Genomic DNA, 24,652 nt, shown 5'->3' on the forward strand with positions numbered 1-24,652 from the left:
TGGATCTCTTTTGTCATTGTAGATAACACCCATGTTTCGTTTCTAGACAGGAAAAATAGTTATTTCTTGCCACCTTAAGAATATTGTCAGGGTTTTATGGTGATTATTTTAATGGAATGACAGTGGGTCCATACATGTAATCCAAAGGTGGAAAGGTCATACAATTAATCTCAGATTGGGATTAGTGAAAATTGAAGTGTCCTTCTTTTGCATGCACAGAAACTAACCTAATCATTTCACCTTGAGTTACTGATGAGGGTATGTCATTTTAAAAGGACAAAACCCCAGGAAAAGAAAAAAATTTATTTTATTCCCCACTCTGACAAAGTACCATAAGGAGTTCACTAATGTCTGGGCATTTCTGGCATTGATTTTGTGTTCACTGTCGTGTTCTGTCAATTTGAAGTGATGTTTCTGTGCTACCTGCAGGGAGCAGTGATAAATACAAGATGTGCCCCAAGTGCCTTGACACTGCTGAACGGCCAAACTGCGGGACCTCACCAATTACACAGCTGCTTTTCCATGGCAGACCTGTGTGTTAATTCACAGGTAAGAAAACTGTCAGCACAGTTTGGCCAGCAGCACTGACAGCAGGTCTGCTAGTCAGAGAGAGAGCTACCCCCAAAGAGCAAACATCACACTTGTAAGTTTTTCTGAGCGTCACCTCATGACATGTCCAGTGAGCTCATGGGATAAAACCAGAGGATGGGACAGAGATATTGAAAAGGCAGAGCACTAACAGATGCCATTGTGGACGGAGTGAGGAAATGAGGAATAATGTTGAGCTGTGGATGTCTGACCTCCTTGGATGTCTGACTTCCTTGACATACCTCTTACTTTTGAGATGGACCTTGGCAGCAGAGCAAATTCCATAGTAATTGTAGTGCAGTAGAAACAAGTGGGAAATAGAGGAAAGGAAAAAAACTGGAGGAGCTTTAGGAAAGTGGAAGACAGAAGGGAATGAGCCAAATGCCTTGGCTAGAAGATGTTTAGTCTGGAAACTGTTGAGATGAAAGGATTAGGGGCAATTTCTGTTGTGTGCTTTATGGATGAACAGATCCTCAGTTTGAGAAGTGGAATCAAGGGAAATGGGAACATGCCGGCACTCTAAATAGAAAAAATTGCCATTGAAGCTGGAAAACTGAGAAAAACTTGGGAAAAAAAAAAAAAAGAAAAATATGTAGGTGAAAGATGGGAGGAAAGAAAACAAGTGAAGTTAGTTCTAGAAGTGATGGAGTGTTTTGAAAGTTGACTGCAACAGAAGACTGAAATGTAGGACTTTTCTGAAGTCCCTTTAGAGGGAGGCTATAATGATCCAAACTCTTAGGTTCTGGGAGGTATCGCAGACAAATCCATTATGAAAAACTCTTTCATAAAGGTTTCTAGGTTTCTGAAAAAAAAATCTGATACTTTCCAAGGTAGGAGAGCCACCATAAACCCCGATCCTGTTCTGTGACTTATCAAGGCATCACCATATCAGTCATTAAATATTTTTCTCTGCCTAATTTTTTTAAAGCCTTCTAACAATAGTGAATATATCAAGTATGCATTTACTTGCTGATTTATTTTTCATTATGATTTTAAAAGTTCTAGAATTGCTTCAGAAAGACGGACAAAGCTCCCACATGGATCCAGCCCACCAGTTGTCCTTGAAAGAGCCATGTGGAGGAACTCTGACATTTCCAGTGTCAGCTTGTGTGAACACTGATCCAGACTGGGCTCATTCAGACTTCTGGTGATCCATAGCAGTGCCATTTCCTAAATCAGCTAATTTTGTTGGATGTGCATGGATCACAATATCAGGAATTTTGCTCCCATTCCTCTTTTGCCTTCCACAGTGATTTGCACCTACACATGACTCCCCAAACAGCACATTGTTGCCCATGGTGGCTCTTTTGGAGCTGGAGACTTTGGTGAAAAAGTTCAGGCTGTTAATCCTTTTGTTTTTCATTGAGTCATTCTCTGATACACAGAATTCCTGCAATGCAGTGTTAGCACAGTGGGGAGGAGGTAGCAGTGTGGGTTGCACAGCCCTGCAGGTACATGCTGGAGCCAAGGCAGTAAAAACCTCACATGTATTGGAGACACAAAGCAGTTTGCTCATGAGTTCTTATATTTTTGAACTTCTTTCATCTGTTGCTTTTTACTCCTTGGATGGTCCACCAGGCTAGAGTTTTCTGGGTAGGGGTCATCTCAGGCTTTTAAAATTCTTGTCCTCTCCTCTTCATAATGACTTGTTCCCCAGCTTTTTTCATTAGAAGAAAAGAGAAAGCTTATTGGAGTGAAAGGTTGATAGGCAAAGAAGGAGCTAGGAAAAACTTAAAATGACACCCTGACTGTTCTCAAAAGCTGGGCTTTTTGCCCTTGCTCTCTTCCAGAGTTTCTGAAGGCAATTTCTGAAGGCAATAGTGATTTCCTCAAGAAAATCCAAGTCTAGCTGACTCCCAGAAAGATAATCTTGCCCTCCGCACATGACAGTGTGATACTCCGTACCTACTTCTTTGTGTCAGCCCCAGCTCTGATTTCACAGGGTTACTCTGTATAGGTATCTGACCCAAATGAAAATTAGCTGAGTCTCTCCTCTCCTCTCCTCTCCTCTCCTCTCCTCTCCTCTCCTCTCCTCTCCTCTCCTCTCCTCTCCTCTCCTCTCCTCTCCTCTCCTCTCCTCTCCTCTCCTCTCCTCTCCTCTCCTCTCCTCTCCTCTCCTCTCCTCTCCTCTCCTCTCCTCTCCTCTCCTCTCCTCTCCTCTCCTCTCCTCTCCTCTCCTCTCCTCTCCTCTCCTCTCCTCTCCTCTCCTCTCCTCTCCTCTCCTCTCCTCTCCTCTCCTCTCCTCTCCTCTCCTCTCCTCTCCTCTCCTCTCCTCTCCTCTCTCTAGGAATTACTCTTCACACAGACTATCAGCTCCTGAGCCATCAGTTGCAAGGTCTTACGGTCACCTGGCAGCTGATGTTGAATTTCAGGAATGCTGAATTTCAGGAATAAGAGGGAGCATGGTATGTTCATTGAGTATCATGAAAGCATGGTATGTTCATTGAGTATCATGAAAGTATGGACAGGTCTGACCCACACTTGTGGACAATGGCTTTGTCTCTGAGGGATGCCAGGTGTTTGGAACAAACCCTTCCAGGGCAGTTGCTCACAGGAATGCTCCAATCCATTGTCATCACATCTAACTTTAGGCCTTAATGAATCACTTCACTAGAAGTGTTCTCTGCAGAAAATAGAAAAATAGTCTTCTCCAGTGAGAGTTTTGTATTTGGTTTCCTCTTTCTCTCTCTTCATATTAACTGCCTGAGAAGCCAATCATTACTAATTCTCAGATACCTGATATAAGGTTATATAACAAATTAAAATTTTCCTCTCCTTTATGACTGTTGTAAACATTTTGAAAGCGACTTTCTGGAGAGGAAAATAAACTGGGTCTTGATCCAGAGGTGTTGAGAACAAACAGCTTCTTTAGGTTCATAATGGTGTTTTAGGATAGTTTATTCTGCAATAGACATTCTGGATAACTTCTTTGTGTTGAGAAGCCCTTTATTATACCTTTTTGACAAAGGTAAAAAAGTATTTGGAAATATGCTTTGAAAATGGAGAGTAGAAGTAGCTGTAAACTCCCATTTAGCAGTGTGAAAACATATCTATGCTTCTTGGAAAACTCTCTTTAGAGCGTTTGAACTCTGCTGCAGTATGCTCCTACCCTACAAAGGTGTGTGCAGTTCTATCCCCACTGATACACCTGCCCTTGCTCTTTATAATAAAGCATTCACCACTAGGCTCCAGCAGTGCTACCAAGATAAACTCCACCTTGTGCCTGGAAGTCAAGCTGGATTCTCCTTGGGTCTTGTTTCACGGTTGTCAGTAAAGATTCCAGAGGCCACACTCTGGGCTCAGCTGTACTCAACTTTCTTCCTTCATGGGAGTTACAAGGAATAACTGGAGGCAGAATCTGACTTCAAAATTGCAGCATAAATTCTGTTTATGTTGCACAAAATGGAGCAGGATTCCGAGTAATCTTTCTCAACTGGATTGGATCAGCAGGATAACAGGAAGAAAAAGCAGTAAAAAATTTTACTTACTGTAACAAGCAGATCATGCCAACTACACTCAGTAAGTAGAATTGTTCAGTAAAAAAATCGCCGCATTTGCCTGCCTGCTTTTTGAGGCAGAAACACCTAATTTTTTTCCAGGTTGAGTTTTTTCAATAGTGTTTAAACTGTGTGGCAGGTTCCACATTGTTGAGTTGCAAAAGAGAACACTGTGTTTGCTATCAGCAGTCCCTGATGGGAAAAGCAGTGAAACCATCAAATTGCTTCTTCAGAAGACTGAAAGATTGGGAAGTTTTTTTTAGTGTAGGTAACACTCACCTATGCTGCAGCTAATCTTTGGCTTTCCAGGGAGAAAAACGAAGCATATTTATTCTATGTTGTAAGTCAAACACAGCAGAGAACACACGTATTTGAGCAGCTACCCCTGGCAGTGAACTCTTTTACCCCCATGATTATGCTATTGCCTGAGCTGACATGAAATCTCCTGGCACATCAGCTGTCTCCAAAGGCACACAGCATTGCAAGGGTTGTTTAACTGCAGGCTAAATCATGAAAAGAACACGAGCTCTACAAGCTCCCAGTTATCCATATATTTGTATTGTGCTGTTGATGACTGTTCAGGCTGGCAAATGGTGACAGTGTGTCTCTGCTTGCTCTCATTCCCATCCTGGTTCTGCATCAGAATGTCTGGGGCCTTCAGCAGAGTTGCTGCTCATGTGCACTTGCTGGAGATCTCAGTAATTCCAAAGGACCTTAAAAGAGTGATTGCTTAAGTCTAAATGTCTGGCAATAGAGAGACCATCTCAACATTAATTCCTTTGCTCCAATTAAAGTTGGTAATAGCAGAAAATCCCTGCTCTTTGATGGATCTTCATAAGTTGCCTTTAAATGAGGTGACAGTTTCAGCTGTTTTCTGCCCTATTTGGGCTGAGGAGCAGAGCCTCCTTGGGGAATGGAGGTGTGTTGGGGGTTGTGTGTTGTGAAGGCAGTAAAGTTATTGGAGCAATACTAAGGTGAACTTGACCTAATTAGTACTGCAGCATCACTTGTGGGATTCCCTGGGTGCTAATCCTCCTAGCCTGGCATGCCATCAGACAGCAAACAATCCCAGACCATCCAGCAGTTTGTGGGGATGGTATGGTAATTTTGCCGTGACTCTTGACTCACAAAGTTTTGCTCCAAGCAAGAGTAGCTGGACTTTTGTGTAGGCAGGTGCTGGGCTGCCAGCAGGACAGGGAAGCAGCATGGACCAGTTGACTTCCAGAGGTGTCATCCAACCTCAACCATTCTGTGAATGAAAAGGATAATGAAGAAAATGTCCAGGCTATATTCCTATGCCCCAAATGCAACAACAATTGCCTTCAGGTCTGCCACATCTGCAAAGGCTGCAGTTCCAGGATCTCAGCAGAGAGCTGAGCACCTTCCATTCATTATTCAACAGGTAAAATCTGAAATCCTCACCTAAGCACTCAGATAAACGTGCTGATGCTAAATGTACCAATCTTTCAACTCCATAATGTATAATGCACTTACAGAAATAAGAATATATTCATCTTTCTCAGGAATAAGCAAGGGTTATAAATGGGTTTTTGATGGACTCTCTGGCTAAATGGCAAACAGTCAGGAATTTGAATACATATGTTTTTAAAAAACATTGTATTGTTTTTTTTTACATTACCAATGGTCTTCAACAGTATTACAGCTGATCTTGTGGTGAAGAGCAATCTCTGCAAACATTACAAATTAAAGTCCAGAAACAAATGCTAGGAAAAATGTTTCCAAGGTGTAAATGATGCAAGGATGTAGGCAAAATTCCAATTTTTTTGTTTTTGAATGCTTGCATATATGCATTTATACATGAATGGACATGAATAAAGGTAACATTTTGAATATATCTGAATCTGTGCATTTTCAGAAGTCTGTTAAAGGAAAATATGTTAGATTGTATGAAGGAAGATTACACAGACTTTCGGATGGTTAAGACTCCAAACAAGAACTATTAAGCAGGATTTTGCTGGGTTTGGGGTAACATATTTTTCTTCATTTCTGAGCTCAGTTATGTGAAATCAACCATCCTGCTGGCTTCAATATTTTATACCACTTCAGGGTATGTTTTTTAAGCATTTTTACAAACTTGTACAGGTTGGTAATAGAGTTTTGCCTTCTTCTGAATGTTAAACAAGAGGTTTTTACTGTCATGCTATGCATTCTTCCAACAGTAGACAAAACCCAAGAGCCTTTCTTTGTCTAGCTGAAAAAGCAAATGAAAGATTATTTTTAATGCAAAAAATTGTATTATTGAATTCTTTATCAAGAACAACCAAAAATTTTTTTTCAACTATGAGATATGGAGTATTTCTTATTCCTCTCCAAAATGGTTGATCTACTCAGTGTTTTATTCATTTGCCCTCAAAGGTTTATTTAGAGACCTCTATTTCAAGAATTCACCAGTAGAGCTTTTGATTTGCTTAGAAAACTGACTGAAAAAAGGAAAATATATTAATGAAAGAATACATGCCCTAAACTTAGAAAAACTATTTTAAATTATTATTTGATGAGCTAGAAGCAGATTTTCATTTAACTTCAAAGAAACAACATTTGGGTGTTTGTAAATTAGGAAAAGAATACTTTTTTCCCAAAGGTGTCTGTTGGAAAGTGCTATTAACATGAGAGCAGGACATTTCACAGATATTTATTTATTTACTTCAACTGTATGTTATGAATTATTTTTGAAAGAAACTTAAAAACCTATCTGAACCATTTTCTTGGTTCATTCTTCAAAATATTTTTGGTTGGCCCTCAAGAATTATCTGTTAAACTAGTAAATGCTCGTGAAGATGAGTCTTTATTCTTCTTCAGAGTCAAAGATCAAAATTTGATCAAAATTCCTTTTTTTTCAAGTTATATTTTGGTTATGTGATGGTTATAGAAATTAATAAGCTTGTGGGGAACTTTCCTCCATTTTATTTACTTGATTTGGAGAACAAGAAATGCTTTCCTAAGGCTGAAACCATCCTTAAAGTAGAAAAAGAAGTGGTAAGACATAATTTTTAATAAATTGTATAAAATCTTAGTAAAAATGGATTTATTTATGCCTGGAAAATGGGTATGTTGTCAAAATTTATACAAAAGATAAAGTCTAATAAAATATTCTGCTGTCATTTTCCTATAACATGATGGACATGAAGTATTCAACATACTGTTATATGTCAACAAAAATATTAAAATAACTTACAAATTCAGTATGGGGTCGGCTGTCTGTCTCTGCCCCCAGACACGCTCAGGATGGTTCTTGCACGCTGGGCTTCAAAGGATGAGACTGGACGCTAGGTTTTTTCGGTCTTCAGAATTGTTTATTATTTCTTATCTAAAAAGTCCTTTCTCTGCCCGAAGGATCTGACCAGCACGGCAGCCAAAGGCACTCTGCCCACCCACAAGGCGGCCGCATCTTTTATGACAAAAACTTCGTATATCATATTTACCTTTTGTCTCCAATACCTATCATCTTTGTCACTAAGTACACCCTCATCCCAGACCAATCCCCAAATGCCAACACCACTCCAGAAGATGGAAGACAGGAAGAAGAAGGAAGAGCCTGGTGGCACACCCTGATTCCTCCATCTTGTCTCTATAACCCCCCTGTACCGAAACCCCAAAATCTGTGATTTACCCTATAACGATATCTTCCCTTCACCATTTACACCCGAGTGATTCTCGCAGGTTCCATTTCCTCATACATCAGTGGCACATCTCTAGATGGATCAAAATCAAGCCACCAAGTGCTTTTGGCAACATTCCAGGACTCCCGAGCCCCCCAAGGGTTCTCTCGGTAGCTCTGGACATCAGGAGTGATGTGCTGAGCTCCCACAATTCAGTATTGCTTTTATGAGAGACAGAGAGAAAGGAAAAATCCACATCTTTAGCTTCTGGTGCTGTTGCAAAATCTTAGGAAGAAAGGTTCAGGCACACAACAGGAATAATCAGTCATGGCTGCTGCAAAAAATCCAGGCAGCTAATGAATTTTAAAATAAAGGTAATAGCTATGGAATTTCTTCAACTTCGGTAAATTTTTAGGTTGTTATTTTCAAAAAAAAGTAAAAATTTTCTGAGTAGATATTACTAAAGAAAAAAAAAGCTTTGAAGCAATTAGCATGTAGCAAAATATTATGTTAGGGAAAGTTTTTGTGGGATTCAGAATTTAACATCTACACTTTGTTCACCATGTCAGTGTTGAATATTTTTATCATTAAATGTAAAAATAAAAAAATCCATTTAAGCATAACCCCCATAAATTTTACAGGAACTACACAACCAATCCTATTCATGAATCTGCAGCAAAAGTTTTGCACATGCAAATGACAGATGCAGCTTTTTGGAAGGCTTTTTATAAAGTCTTATGGTTTATTTTTGAAATTGTTCTTGGCACTGTGAAATATTTCTGAAGATCATGAAAGGGTTTAAAATAGGAGAATCAGACAGATTTGCTGATATTTTTCCAGTCTAAATTGTGCATTAATCTTGTGATTGGAACCCTATCATCTTATGTACAAACAACAGGTGGTGAGACATAGCAAGTTCTTCAATTAGAAATAACATCTCTCTTCCCTGCCCTACTATTTCATAAATGTTCTCGAGCAGTCAGAAAAGCCTGTAAGCTACAGAAGCATAAGAATTATGCACCAGAACAGATAAATGGTCCAGCTACTCTGACATCTTGTCTCTCACAGTGGCTCACGCCAGATGTTTCACAGGAAAGTAAAATACCCACACAATGCACCTGATTGTGCACTATTTCACCATGAGATGCAATTTCTGTCTGTCCCCAGCTGGTGATCATCTCATGTCTGAAATAAAGACTGTTGGCCCTATAATTTTTAGCCTAGTTAGCATAATTATAAGGCGTGTTCTTATTAATATAAATGCCTTATCGTTTTTTAATCAGGCTAAACTGATTTTGCCTCTTAGATCCTTATGCCTTCTTTTAAGCTGTTCTGCCTTTTCAAGCATGTGGATTTGCTGGTGTATTCCCAGGGCCTGCAGCAGCCACTGACTTGGGCAGCTCATTTCCCAGAGAGCTGCTGTGCCATGTCATGAGCTGTCACCCTCCCCAGAGCCATTGCTGATACTGGTGCTGACACTGACACTCCTCGTGAGCATTATCCCATGCCTAGATACCTGCTGCATTACCAGTTCAGTGCATCCTTGTCCCACATTCTGCCCTCTCCCTTCCAGGTGTCCAAGACCTAACATGCATGAAGGCAATATAGCTGCAGTTGCTTCTGACCACTGGAGTGAAAGAGAAGAAGCAATTAACAGGTTTTCTCCACTCTCCTGGCTGTTGGCAGTCAAGCAGAACCTGGAATTTAGGCTAAAATAACCAAAGTAAAAAATTCTTAAAAACTGACAATCATTTTAGAAGATGTTATTCGATTTCAAAGTTCTATATTTTCCTGTGCTGGGCTCATCATAGAACATCTGTAAGCTTCCGATGTTAAGGATGCTTCTTAAAGATGGACTGAGCAAGAAAGTGAGTTTAATACAGTTGCTGTGGTTTATGTCTGTTTTGTTAACAAGCCTGAAGTCCCCAAAAGGTCACCACACCCTCCTCAGGTGCTCAGCAGGCACTGGTATGAAATTTTTTGAGACTTCTGAACTGCAATTAAAGGCGAAACTCCGAGTTGGCTGAACTTCATGTTCACTCTGAAGTCCCAGAAGTGCCATCAGGGGAGTCAGCTCAGTACAAAGACAACAATGGATAAATACTATAGAACCAAGGGATAATTCCTGTTAGAAGGGGCCTCAGGGAGTCCCTAGATAGACCGCCTTCCACAGCAGGGCCAGCTATTAGGTCAAGTAAGGTTACTCTGGGGGTTATAGAGTGAGGCCTTAGAAACATCTAGGGTTGGAGACTACATAACATCTCTTGGCAGCCTCTTCCACTTTTTCACTGTACTCATAGGCAAAAGGTCTTTCCTTCTGAATCCTTTTCAGCTTATGCTCCCAATACTCATCTCCACCGTACTGTAACCAGCACATCAAACAGGAAAGACTGTGCCCACTGCCCCCCAAAAAAATCATGCTGGACATTTAGGAAAGGTCCATAACATTGGAGAAATGTTGAAGCTCTAAGATGGCAGTTTAGATTCTTCTAAGGTGTGTCAAATGTAGCAGGAACAAGACATTCTCTGGAGAATTCTGTCATTCTCCATTGTTATCAGAGCCAAGGTTTCATTAACTTGGATAGAGATGATTTTTTTGGCTAGGTGGTGGTGAATCCCACCCTCACAGAGGGTAGTGGCTCAGAGCACTCAGAAACAAACCCCTTTAGCTGAACTGGTGCCGATGACTGCCCCATTCAGCCAATCTTGAGAAGAGGAAAGGTCTTTCTGTCGTTGAAGATTTACAGGATGAGAAGCTGTATTGATTCCTATCTCTAACAATGCTGATTTTTAATCCTGGTATGAAGGTATGTTGATTGGTTTTTAAATAGAATGTTCCAGTGCTAATGAACACATCAATATAAAAATATATTGACTCCTGTGGTAATCAGTTTGTTTTATTAAACAGACATTTGTCTTCCCTTAAATCCATTATATTTTCTGCATCTATCAGCGTGAATGAATACAGTAAATAGCAACCTGTACAATTTCATTGGAAGTCATATATTTTCATTGGAGTATCTATACATAATTTAATTATGTGCAAGTTAGCAGAGTAAACAAACAACTGTGAAATGCTGTTCTGATTTTTCAATTCTTTAAAACTTTCTTCAGGAAATCTGGTAAGTCATTGTCTGTTCTGAATCTGGTCTGCTTAGCAAGCATTGCAAACAGTCATGAAATTTAGTAGATTTAGTCTGATTTCAGTAGATTTGTATTACTTCATTTCTCTGATGTTGGTTACATATAAAAGCAAAAAACTCACTTGTAGTAAGTTTGAAACTTGCATGGCATCAAAGTCGATTTGAGTTAAGCATATGCAGGAATTGTAGATGAATAATTCAGAAGTGCCCCTAATTTGTCATTAGTAGATGAAAAATGTCTATCAAATCAAGCTTCCTCTACATGCTGCTATAAGGTATTACATTGTAGGTCGTGATGTGTCATGTCATGATGGTGATACCTCTGATTGCAACGAATACTCATGATTACCTGTGGTGAACTAGGACATGAAATGCCAGTCTCAGATATATCTTTTCCTAGATCTGATTTTCCCCATGGACAACTGCGCTGAAAACAGAGACTACTTGTCAGCAGAAAAGGAAGACTTTGCTTCTTGAAATGTCAGAACCAACTTTTTGCTTTTAAAACTGCTATAACTCAAAAATATATTTTTGTGTGAAATCCAATTCTTAAACTGGTGTTTTCAATCTCAAAGAGAAGCATATTATCTGAAGAAACAATTATATTATTGCATATACATTCATAATCTATTATACTAATTTATAACATTATGCAAATTATAAAAACCAAGTTTTTTAATACATAATTTTTCATTATAATATTCTTCCTTAGAAAAAATGTAATCAACCTATACACACCACCTATACATGAAACCTATACACCTCCTTTTACTAAAGATGTGATTTCATTTTCATAGTGCTCCATAATTTTACTTTCTGTAGTCAAGTGGTCCCCTCAAGCAGAGACATACCATCCATCTGAAATTTACTATTTGTCTTACATATTCTTATAAGATGTTATAAAGAGTTTTTACTTCTTATCTACAGTTTTTAGTTTTTTCAGTTTTTAGAATTAATTTTTAGTTAATTCTTACATAGCAAATTTTCCTCTTCCAATTTTAAGTATATTAGCAGAAGTAGTTACAGTGAAGTATTTATAAATCATATTAAATGAGTCTGAGGGATTTATGCTCGTGTGTGTGGGGGGCGCACGTCTGTGCATGAATATGTGCTCACGTGTGAATGAAAAGCCAACTGGCATACTTTGAAAGTCAGACACCAAATAAGTGTAAGCAAATTTTGAAAATATACATTTTTATCAATATGTAATTTTTATGTGTGCATTTCTTCCTTTTTATGTTTCCAAGCAGTTCTTTAAAATTTGAATTTTATGCACAGATTTCTGATGTGTGATGAAAAAGGAAGTCAAGTTTTGAACCAATTTGTTTGTGCTGTATCAGACAGGGATTGGTAAGGCTCTGATATTCATGGAAAATGAGGGAAACCACTTGAGGTTCAGCACCTTCTGCTACAGAGTATTTGCTGCACTGAGCACTGCTAAAAAAGGCTATTACAGCCCTTATATCCTCCCATGACAAATCTTCCAAATCAAAATAGCTGTGGAAAATCTCTTTAAATGAGTGCTTGATTCATTGCCAATTTAGTCTGTGGCAGAAATGGCAATCCTTGCTCCACCCATCAGTGGAGGCAGGGAACCTTTACTCTCGCTAGACAAAGGAATGTTTGCTTCTGGTTTTGGTGGAATAAGAGGTCCTTCACTTTCATTTGGTTTCATTCCTATTAATTTTTCTTTTTCATAATGGTAAGTCCTTGATCAGTGTGGACTTTACAGGAGGTCAGAGAAGGCATAACTCCACTGACATCAAAAGGTTAGGTTGATTTGCACCAGCTCAGAATATAGCCGAAAAGGGGAAAATCAATAGTGAATCAGACCCTTTATTATTTTTTAATCTGTGGTATCAATCATGTGTTACAAGACAATGTCCAGTTATTTCTTTTCTAAGATCAAACTTCAATATGGACATTCAGTTCAGCATCAAAAGTTGATATCAGAGGCCTTGAGGTCCTTCACCGCAACCTTTCAGAAGCACAAGTTTAATTGAAAGGTAGCAGTGCTGACCTTCTTTCATGTGCTTCATTTTACATTGCAGTGCCTTGTTCTCTCTTATTGAGATGTCAAATCAAGTATATCTGGGGATTTCCCCATGTGATACTTTCAAAGCCTATGATTCAAAATTCCTCATTTTTCACCTGAGATGAGACGGTTTCAATTCTTCTGTCTACTGTAACTAGAATTTCCTAAAACCTGTCAAACTTCATGTGATGGTCCAAGCTTCTAGAAACCATAAGCTTAAGTTCAAAAAGATGAATGCTGTGGTACCACTAACATTGAAGGATATCTTCATCAAGAAGATGGAGCCATTCTGGGCTTAAGGAAAACTTGGCTTGAAGACAAATCATTCTTAAAAAAAAATAAAAACAGAGAAGTAAATATACTTTGTACTGTTTTCCTTTCAGTCATTCTACTTATTTGTAATGTCTTTTTTCTCAATTGGATGCAGCTACAAGGGAAGGGAGCTCTTCTTTCAGAATTTAAGGGGTGCAGTAGAAGCAATGGTGCATATAAATCTAGAGGAAATATGTTTTGTGGAAAATTGCATTGAAATTAAGATTAAAACATCTTACTGAAAAGGGTGAATCACTGCAATGTCCCCTTCTGGTAGCGGCAGCAAAACTGATGATAATAATAAAATTCTTAGGAAGGTAACCTTAGATTTTTAGATAATTTAATGTAACTGAAAATAAAGCGAGAGTCATAGTGAAAATAAGGACTGACATCTCCCTCCAGATTTGGTCATGTCCCCCAGAAGTGCTGGAGTGGAGAGCACACGCTGTGATGTTTGACCTCCTTATATTATCCTTTGGAAAATTCTGCCTCAAAAACCTTCAACGGTAGATGCATCATTTCCACTGAAGAGTAATACTAGAGCCAGTGAGGACTTTAGGGCCATTCCTTTCCTTTGAATATCAGATGAGGCAGTTTCAATAGCAATATCAGTAGGGATCAAACAAGCAGGGGAGATAGGTCATGTAGATGGGTGTGGTTTCATTTAATTCATCCTAAAGGAAATTACAGTAAAATTATTGAAATATCAAAGGCTAATAGAAGCCTATTTCATCAATTCTGTGAAGTATTGATTTTGAAGAACAAGGAGCCTGTGCCTGAGAATATACAATGAAGGTATGTGTTTGCTAAAATGTAAATTAATATCTATGGTATCATATTTACATCAGCAACAAATACTCAGGCTTGATTACTAGAGGAAGGCAGAAAAAGGAAATTATCCTCTCATTTTTGTTTATTCAATTAGACATGAAACTGGATACTTCATTACCTGTTTACATGTAGCAAAATGGAAATAAGCAGAAAAGGGATGCATCACATAGGCTGCATCACCCGGATTTTGCAGGTTAAGTTTGTGTATGCTGGAAAGGAAGTTCCTAAAGAAGAAGATAGAGAAGACTGGAGGGTTGACTGCTCCTAATATTTATTGAAGGCAAGTGAGAAGATGCAAACATGGACTTGAAACAAGTGAAAAATTTATAATTTAGAAGCCATAATTTCTGTGCTAGAGATGAGAAGTTCTTGTGAGGATTAACAACTCATAGAGTCAAGAGTAGAGCAACATTTATCAGGTTCAGTAAAATCTGGGTACTTGGCAACATCAATGTAAAAATACAGATGGCAATATGCAACATGGTGAAATTTGAACTGTACCCTATTCTGAGGAAATAAATTGTGAATTGAAAAACTTCACCACTGATTGAAAGATCACAAAAGTGCTTTTAGAAAGCATCTTTTGCAAATCTGAAAATAAACAAAAGGAGTTGGAATTACTTTTCATGGAACTATTATGAACAAAATGGAAAGTCATGTGGGAAGCCCAGGGATTTAAAGATTTCAGAAGATCTCCCAGAGAGACCCAAAAGAATGTGTAGACTGTTTAGTATGAGAGCATCCTTCAAACTGTCTGGAGGAGTGTGGCAGTGTGACATTTTTACATAAGGGATCACTGCTGGCCAGGCAAGGATCACCCTCATGCTGGAATCCCTCTTGCCAAGATGTGACATGGAAAGGCACAAGAAAGATCCATTGTCAGGACCCAGGACATCCCTCTGGCTGTCCTCAGCAGCCAAGACCCCTGCCAGGGATCTCAGGGACCCTGGCACAGAGCCTAAAATGCCTGTGGTTTTATGACCTGTGGAGCAAGTTACCAACCTTAGATGATCTGCAAGCCCTGCCAAATTAAGTAGAATGACAGTGAATTTAGCATGGGGTGAAAAAGTAGATTTTGGGGTTTCTAGAATGGAGGTTCAGGGGGCAAGGTGGAGGGATCTGGGCGTGTCCTGCCTTTCTCCTTCTTCTTCTTGGCCTCCATCTTCTGCTGTGATGTTGGCACTTTTAGATTGGTTTAGAGTAGAAGGTGATAGGTATTGGAAAGTAATTGTAAACATTGCATACACAGTTTTTAGTATAAAGACATAACACCGCCCCGGGGACAGGCAGAGTGCCTCTGACTGTCTTGCTGAGCGGACCTTGGCCGGACAGGAGAAAGAATTTTATAGATAAGATGCAATAAACAACCTTGAGACCGAGAAATTAAGAGCTCTGACTCCTTCTTCAAGTGCCAGGCTGGGAAAAGAGACTTTCCAACTTTTTTCGGGGTCACTCTGACAAGCTAGAGACCCCAACACTCTGTTTGAAATTGGTGGCTTGGTGAACAGATAGAAAAATAGCTTGGAATGATATGAGCAGCCTTCAGTGAGAAACTGGCGGGACCTGATGGAGTTGGCTCAAGCTGACAGCTGCTTTCGCCATTCTGTCTTGGCAGAGAAGTTCTGTGTCTGGGCAATGAGTCCCAAGTGTCCTGGGATGACACTACTACAGCCCGGCAGTACGGCACCTGTACCCAGCAGGTCCATGGGCTTTTATTTTATACAGTGAGAAACACCATCTGGTTGTAGCACGTGGCCACTGAAGTGGCTAGCCCTGAGAGGTCAGCTCCCTTCACATCTCCACCTCATTTAACTCATTTGGAGGTCACAAGCAGCAGTGCAGCTAGTTCTAATTTTTTAACATTTACAAGTAAGTAAAATGTTGGTGTCTCTGACACTCTATTCCTTTTTACTGTAGTTTTTGCAATCACAACAGTTCTTTCACTGTATTTCTGGGCAATTTATTAATAGCCTCTCAGAAAATGATAAAAAAATCCTCCCTTATAACTTAATATATCACAGCAATTTTATTAGTTGTTTTTTGATAGAGTACTTTTCATATGGTTGATTTTAAAGTTCCCTGAAACTAATATTTTTGAATTCATTATTTTGTCCTTTATATTTTGAAAGATGAACAATTTGGTGGGGTTTTTTTCTTAATTTATTTCATTATATTTTTATGCTATTTATTTTAGCTATACCAATGTCTGTGAAACATCTAGAAAGAAGCTTTGGACCGAATTGAAATCTCAATTAAAAAATCAGACTAAATGTTTTTCTAGAAACTATCTGTCCTTCCACTGCTGATTTGCTTGAATTTTGATAAGATTCTGCAAATGCTTAGTACATTACTGAAATGTACCAGGAGAAAAAGATTCAAGTAATGTCACCCAGTCTACTGCAATTAGATTAGATGCTCTTATACTCTTGTTCTTTCATAAAAATCAGATCTACTTATAGCTAAAAGGCTCTAAAATACTCCTGCTTAGCTGGAAGATGGTGCTTAGTAGAGGCTAAGCTTCTATTTTTAGCTCTAGGCTGAAACTTCATGCTAATAAGTCATACACAGAGGAAATGCCATACTGAATGAAAGCACAGTATTCCTTTGTGATTGCTGCAGAATGGTGAGCCCAGCTGGATGAGACACTTGCCCCAAGAAAAAGGATCCAATGACAAAAACTGTGTTTGTGGGTAGCTTCTCCTCATACTGATTTATCCCAGTATAAAGAAAGAAGCTCCTTGGTTTTGTTTTTCTTCACTTGAGTAGGATTTATTACATCATCTCATGTTAGGAATGAGAACTGTACGAGGAATCCTAGAGGATTCTGCTCTTCATTGACTGGAAAGAGGTTTTCATTCTGTCATTGACGCTGACTTCCTCCCAGACCTTACACAATCTAAGTACAGAAATCCTTTGTGTCTTGTCTTTTAAATGACTTTTATCTGATTCCCATTGGACAGTGAATTATAATAATTGTTTTAAGGATTCGTGGGTTATACTGGTGGATTTTTGGTCTGGCTTCATAGCTGCTGTGCTAATTGCATGAGGGGTCTTAGAATATCTTATGGTCAAATGCAGCTTTGTCAAAATCACTGTAGGTTTGAGGCAACAAAGGAATAGATGGTGATGTAACAGGGAAAACCACAAATAAATCAAAAGGTGAGTAACACCTGATAGGAAAGAATGACTCTGCTAACTTTATGTTTGCACACATTTCTGGAGTCAATTGTATTCTCAACATTTTGGAAATCAAGTTTTTGCACACCTTTCCTAACTGAAAAGTTTGAAATCTGCTTTCCTGATTCTGTCTGTTTGTGAACGTCTCTGCCGAGGCTTTGGTATGAAACTAGCTAGCATGGAGCTTGGCCACTAGCATTTGGAAGAAACATCAACCCTGGATTACAATATTTTACTGGAGGATAGCAGCAAATAACAGCATAATACCCTCCTTCTTGGCAACAAATCAACATTGCTGTGCAAGTGAATTGCTGTGGTCACTGTCTGTCAAAATTTGCATCCACTATTTTTGCCTAAAGCTGCCCAAAGATGTGATAGATTGCTATACACTGTGTCCCCTACCCACTCAGCTGATGGTGTAAGGAATTGTCTTAATATCACAAATTTGCAAAGACATTAAGTTCACCTTTGCCTTACAGAGGAAAGGAAGGAGAAAGAAGTTGTGTCTCTGCTGTTTCTGTTTAACAAAGCCTCTGGATATAAATTTGAGATGGTAGGTGTGAACTGTGTTTGCTTCATCCATATACTGCTCACTATTAGTTTTTACCTATTTGCCATCATCTCTCAGAGGTAGTACCTTTTTTTTTAATTAGAATTTTATTTTCTTTCTTCTTTTGCTTTGCAATTGCAATTGCGATTAATAAATTCATAGTGTGACTTCCCAAAGATACATTTATTGTTACCATTTGCCATGCTGCTCTAAAAAGACATTTTTAGGGCTCCTTGGAGTCCCTTGTGCCATTCTGCTGGAGAATTTTGTATGCTGGAAAAGGTCAAGGTTCAGTTAAAAAAAAAATGTTTCTCTAGTCCCATTTTAAATTGGAAACATTACCCTAAATCAATTAACAATATACAGGAAAGATTAAGGAGTTGGATAAGGAATGAAAGCAGGAAATGAGTACTCTCTAGTCAGAAAATACATGACTATGACTTAGAAGCAAGTAATATTTGTTTCCTTCTCTGTGCCAAGGAACGGGAGTCCCAGGAGATGCTGCAGGGAATTGAGAGAGACAAGCTACGTATGTCACTGACTGCTAGATTGTATCAGGCATTTCTCATGGCAGACAGGTGACTTTAGTTGGTCTGTCCAGTCAGAATGAAAACACTCAGTGAGTTGTGGTGGGATTTGAAAGCTGCACTAAGAAGCTCAGAGTCCAATTATTTTGGCTTTTCAAAAAATTTCTTAAAAGCTTGCTTGTTTACAGTGGAAATTCCTGTTGGGTCCATTCTCACATCTGACGAGCACTGTTGGTCTGCCTTACCTCCCGTGTCTGCTCCATTTTGTCCATGTTCACGCTGGTAATGTGAGCTGTTTGTTCACAGAGTATTATTCTGTTCAGAAACGGGCAAAGATGAAGACTTCAAATCTTTTTCAATGAAATAACTCTTCACAGAAGTAGTCCTATTTTTTTCATGCTCCTGCCCTGTTTTACTGGTAAATTAACCAGGTTTTCTCAGAGTAATTTGGCTATCTTTGTAACAGTTGGCTTCAGAAGTGATCTAATTAAAAATGCACAAAGGCCCTTGTAAAACTTATATTTTCATGTCCTGTTATATTTAATTTTTATTATTTTTTATTTTTCTCAACTTATCAGTGGGACCTATTTCTTAAGCTGAGGCAAATCAGAAGTGTGAAGGAAGAACATTCCATCACTCTTGCCTCCAGTAAAAGCTGTTTGCTTTTTTTTGGAAAAATTAGAGGCTTTCCATTTGCAGTGCTGTCAATCTTGTATCTTTTATGGTCTTATATATAAATTAAAAGTTAAAGAAATCTTTGAGCAGATGTAATTATTGCACATCTAGTAGCCTGGTAAATAAGACAGCTGATTGGAGAAGTGATTATCTTTGTCTGTCAGATTCTCTCCCTGTTGCTGAAACTGCAGACTTCAGAAAATTATTGAAAATAATAAATCTAAGCATGGCTTTTCAGGTTAGTTTTCTTTTCCTTGGTATATTGTTGTCACATGTACAAGTTTCAGAAATCTCATCTACCACAGGTATAAAAGAGGTTATGAGAGAAAAAAGAATCCTATATTAGGTGTACTGCAAATGACACCAGTACTTCTGCATGGTGGTGGGTTGGCACTATGGATTAGCGTTAGTTGTGGAGGACAATGGGATAACCCTCCTCTGACATAATGGGATCCACTCTGTGGATAACTCAGCATCACCACTCAACACCTGCGGGGCCAAGGGTGGCTTCTTGCTTCTAGAGAATTCAGTTTTCACAAAAGGTTCAGCTGAGGTACAGTCTTACAGGATACTACAGGGAGGGTCCTTTTTTTGAGAACTCTCTGGCTTGAACTTATTATGCCAAGTTTCTGCCCAAGCATTCAATCCATGTGTTTTTCCGTGGTGCATGAACAGATCACGCACTGATCTAGGTGTGTGTGTTGACTGAGGATTCTGTGTGTGTGCCGTCTCTCTGTATATTCAAATGGGGGAACTGAACTGTGGAAAACACTGCAACTTGCTGCATCCATGCTATGGAAAAAGGAGAAATGAGGCAATTTACTGTGAATTCATTTAAGCAGGGCTTCAGGGTCATGGTCACCCCTTTTGCTTTTGTCTCCCTGGAGTCTCATACTTGTCTGTTTACAGCTAATATATTGCTTTGTTAAGAGCTTGCTTTTCTTCAGCAGTGCCTGCATGAAATAATCCTGACAATACAGGTCTGATACACACAGACTCTTGTAATAAGAGCAGGAGTGTAAGAGTTTGATGAGTTTGCTCCAAGCTGTACTGTGCCGAATACAGATGAAATGATCTCCACTAATATGTTGAAGAAGGATATTTTTTCCTAGATTTTGCCCATTCAGGTATTTGATTTGACTATGCAGAGTTAGTTTATATTATTAACTAATTCACTTATGTATTGTCTTGGTTTGGATAAGACAGGTGCCTGCTAAAGAAGGCAGGAGCTTCCCCTGAAATGGAGAATGCAAACCCTCCCCACCCCTCCAAATTGCTATGAATTTTAAATTAAGGGGCTCTCAGGCAACAAAAAAATACGGGAGCAGGAAATAACAGTTCTTTAATAGGGAAGGGGGGAAAAAACATAAAATGATAAAATAAAAACAATGCAGTACACTAAAATGACAGAGTCAGAACTCAACCTGACACCCTGTTGGTCAGGGTGCTGGCAGCAGTCCAGTTGGAAAAGTGGCTGCAGTCCTCCTGAGGTGTCAAGTGTGGTTCTGTTGGAGCAGGGGGTCCTGTAGAAAAAGGGTGATTCTTCCTCCGCAGATCCGTGGAAGTAGAAGCAGCTGCTGTTCCTCTGGTGAATCCAGTGGAGAAGCTGTGCTGGTGTGTCAGAATCTCCTGATTATATCTGGATAGCAATGCTCGGCTCCTCCCTCTGGGCGGAGCATCTCACAATGGGATGTTGCAGTTCTTATCAGCCATGCAGTGACATTCAATAGCCTCTTATCACGGGATGCCCCCTGCTGAGGGAGGAGTGATTGTGATCTCTCAGGGAGAGAGATAAGGGGAAATTGCCCACTTAACACCTAGACAACTGCCATGCAGATGGTAATAGAATACATCCTGCCTTGCAATCCAGAACATGTATCTTGTATAAAACAGTTGACATCCTTGGATCTAAGTGGAAAATAATATTTCAAGATTATTGCTTCTCATTGCTGAAAGACAAACAAGTAGTTTCTATCCTCTGAACCAACATTGTGAGCTTGCTCACTCCTTCACTTACCTTTTTCCGCTTTTTTTAAATTGACTTTCAGAAAATGTTTTCAAGATGAGTGAGAGAACCTTGCTTGGTAATCATGGTAGTCTCTTGTTTGAATAGAGAACACCTGTGTTTTTTACCTTACAGCATCTGTATCATGTAGTACAATATATTTTCAGATTAATGAACTGTAACATTGCACATGTGCTTTATTTAACATTATATATATAACACTAATTGTGACATAATATATGTCTATATTACACAATTAAGTTGTCTGTAGTATGAAATAGGACAGAGATCCAAGGACAATATTTTTGCAACCTTTCTATATTAAAGATTTTTTCAAAAAAAAAAAAAAAAAGAGAAAGAAAAAGAAAAAGAAGGGGAGAATTAATTTGGGTATGTATGCTTATGTTTGGCATCTTTTGACTTGATCTATACACCACCTGGGCCTAGATTTGAGGATTTACATGCATCTTCTGAAAACTCTGCGTATACAATACAGCAGAAGAAAGTAAAACAAAGATGATACAAGGAATGAAAGAATAAAGATCTACCAGGGTAAAATAAATAGCCGATGTATTAGAAATATGTAGGAAAAAATATCCCAAGACTGTACCCAGTGACACACACCTTTTCATAAGCTGTCATTCGAAAGATATAAAAAGCCATGTGAATGCTGATCAACAGCAGTAATGAAAAAAGCCAAGGACTATATCTTACAAAGAATAAGTTTTGAAGACTAGCAGGCTAAATTCTTCTTCAATCGATAGAATAAAAATATCCTACTCAATATACCTACTCAATAAAGTAGCACAGGGTTTTAGGTGCTGTCACAGGCAGGATGAAAGAATTTCCTTTTTCCCCATCTTTTCATGACAGCATTGATGTTGCTCTGCCCTGCCATGGCTGCAAAGCAAGAACATGTCTTAGAGTCCTGGTGTCTCCTTGTCTGGGTACATCTGGGAGCAGAGACTGTGCTGTGGAAGTGCTCCAGTCCACACAGCATTTTTGGGATGAAGTCGCTGCATAGAATTGTAACAAAATGTTGCCCCTTTCTTTTTCAGATGTGTTCACAGATGAAAAAAACAGATTTGAGAAGACCTCAGGGATGTCAGTAGACTATTTTCCAAGCTATTTGCAACTTTGATAAGACAGAGGAACCTCTTCTCTCACACTCTCTCTCCAAAGCTCTTTCTCCTTGAGGTAGCTGTTGTCCCTCTCATAGAGTGACACAAGAGGGCTGCAGGGATCTTCCATTCACACCCCAGGGACACAGTAAGTTTATACAAAGTATGAGCAAGGGGATTGAAAGTCATAGGAGGCACAGATCTGCTTAGAGCCTGTGGAGAAAGGTGACCCCCACCAAGCTGTTCTTTGTCCACTCATAGTCCATGTAGCCAAGAATGAACATTAGAGGGCAAGGACTGACTCTCTGCAGGTATTGTGGTGGCCCTGGGGACCAGTCATGACCAAGTCATGGTCTTCACGGGGAAAGCAACAAGGCTGCCTTGGTGGTTGGAGCTGCCATGGACGATGATGTTCCACTTCTCTTGGCAGTCGATGAATGGTATCAGCAGGCTTCTCTCATGCAAGTGGTTTCTTTCCCCATTTAAAAACAACTCAATTACACTCTTCCTGGGCATGGCATGAGGTAATTTTTCCTTCTCTCATATTAATGTCTGTCATCTGCCCTTTTGTCTCGCTAATGATTCTCAATCAGTCTGCCGTAGCTGCTCTGGATATGCTACCTGCTCCTGTCTTGGTAGGCAGTGCTGGAAGGTAACACATCAATAACAACCTTCATTAGGAAAACATCATGTAAGAATAGCTTTAATATGGTATTTAAAAACTAGACACGTTGGCCAGCCTTGTCACAAATAAAATACTGTTCTTATTTCTTTAAGGCTAGATTGCAGTTTGGATTAGGCGTTCTGCAATAGTGTAAATGGAAAAAAATTTGATTTTACTTTCTAAAATTGTAGGCATGAATAGGGAAAATGGGAAAGGAGGAGAAATTGCAGTTTTCTCCCTCCACAGAAAAATTACTGTTTTAAAAATAACCAAAGTTTAATGTGAGCATACAGGGTTGTTTTGCAAGAACTCTCTATGCCCAAAGCAGATCACTTGTTCAGAAGGAGGCATCTTATAGACATATAAATATATTTATTCCAATATATATAGTATATTTTAAAAGTTGCTGCTGTGGGGGAGACTCACCAGCAAGGGGGAAACATAACCCAAAGAGCACTGCTGACCAATCCCTCTTGCCAGGCTGGGAAGCTAAGGGAGATGGAGGGAAAGGTCAGTTAAGCGTGGCTGAGCTGAGTCAGAAGAAAACATCAGAAGATCCTACAAAGCAGAGGGAAGTGAGCTTTAATGCACCCAGTTCTCTCCATGGATTGATCTGAGACTAGTGTGACCATGAGTAAATTTGTCCCTCTGGAGCCTCATCTAACCTTTCTGACTGATGAACCACAAATGATGATAAATAAGACTTCTTACTGTCTTATATTTAAAACCAGTCCTTTCTTGCTTTAAATTTTGAAAACCAAAACTCACGCATAGCTTAATTTCCCTTACTTTTAAATTCATTTGCATATGACACTTTATGAAAAACCAAGATTATTCATCTTTTGGTTTTCAGCCTGCTTTTGCAGGCTTTTTTTTTTTTTTTTGGTGATCAGCTTGGCTTATTTGAATTAACTTGGAAATCCATGTGGCTTGTCAGCCTCTAGATCACACATTCTCTCTCTCTCTCTCCTCAGCAGGCAAGGACTGGTTGCCACAGCTGTCTGTATTAAAGCCATGGTTGTGGACAATGTAGCCTCTAAAGCATGAGTTTTTATTTTTTAGTGCCATAGAAGATTTTTAAATAGTATTCTGCCTGTGACTCAGTTCAAAGGGCATCTTTTTGATCAATATCTTCAGGGTGTACAGCTGTTGAGACTTCAGGTGTGACAGTGCATTCAGCTTCTATCAATCACCGATGGATCTGATCTTTTTTCAGTTGACCGAAGGAAGAATCCTTTTGTAAGCACTTTTGCACTTCTCACAGGGACAAGGCTTCTTCCTTCTGCAAGGTTCTTTGGCTTTTGGCTGGAACCAGAGGCCCTTGAAACCTTCCTTCAGCTAAGCTAATTCACCACAAACACCTAGGGAGGCAAAGGTGTTCAATTTGTTTTTCTTGTCTTAAAAAAAACCCACTTTAAATTATTTATTTATTTATTTATTGGAAGTCAGGTCTCTCATTGTTAAGGGATTTGCTCTTTTCCTTATAACTTGTTTTTCTTTTTCCCCATCCCAAATGCCAGCCAGAGGAGAAGTTGCTTCATTTGTGTTTTCTGACTTTTTCTGAAAGGAATCTTCCTCTTCTGTAGAATGGAGTAGCATCCATTGACTATCTTTTTAATTTATTAAAAGATAACTTATCATGTGGAACAAGAATCATGGAAAAATCTTTAATGTATTTTTTCAGCTGTGCAAAATGGTGAACAAAATATAATCAGCATTTAGATGTCAGGTGGAATGTGTAGAAAGTCTTTTAGAAGACACATTACCTGAAACTGCTGTTGCTAACCAAGGTAATAGAACTATATAAATACTCAGACTCCATAGAAAACCACATCCACAGGAAAGGATTCCAAAGCAGTTTTCAGGAGGCATCTTGCATGGAGCTATACACTGGTCTTTAAATCCTC

At 39.1% G+C, this 24,652-nt stretch overlaps 1 long non-coding RNA gene across 1 annotated transcript; it reads left to right on the top strand.

Moving 5' to 3' along the window:
• Nucleotides 1–427: 427 nt before the first annotated feature.
• LOC132324268 (uncharacterized) lies at nucleotides 428–9,453 on the top strand. The gene is made up of 2 exons (XR_009485555.1): nucleotides 428–549; nucleotides 9,279–9,453. It is a non-coding gene; the product is annotated as an uncharacterized LOC132324268 (long non-coding RNA).
• The last annotated feature ends 15,199 nt before the right edge of the window (nucleotides 9,454–24,652 follow it).

Source organism: Haemorhous mexicanus, chromosome 2 (assembly GCF_027477595.1).
Source record: "Haemorhous mexicanus isolate bHaeMex1 chromosome 2, bHaeMex1.pri, whole genome shotgun sequence".
In the NCBI taxonomy this organism is placed as follows: Eukaryota; Metazoa; Chordata; class Aves; order Passeriformes; family Fringillidae; genus Haemorhous; species Haemorhous mexicanus.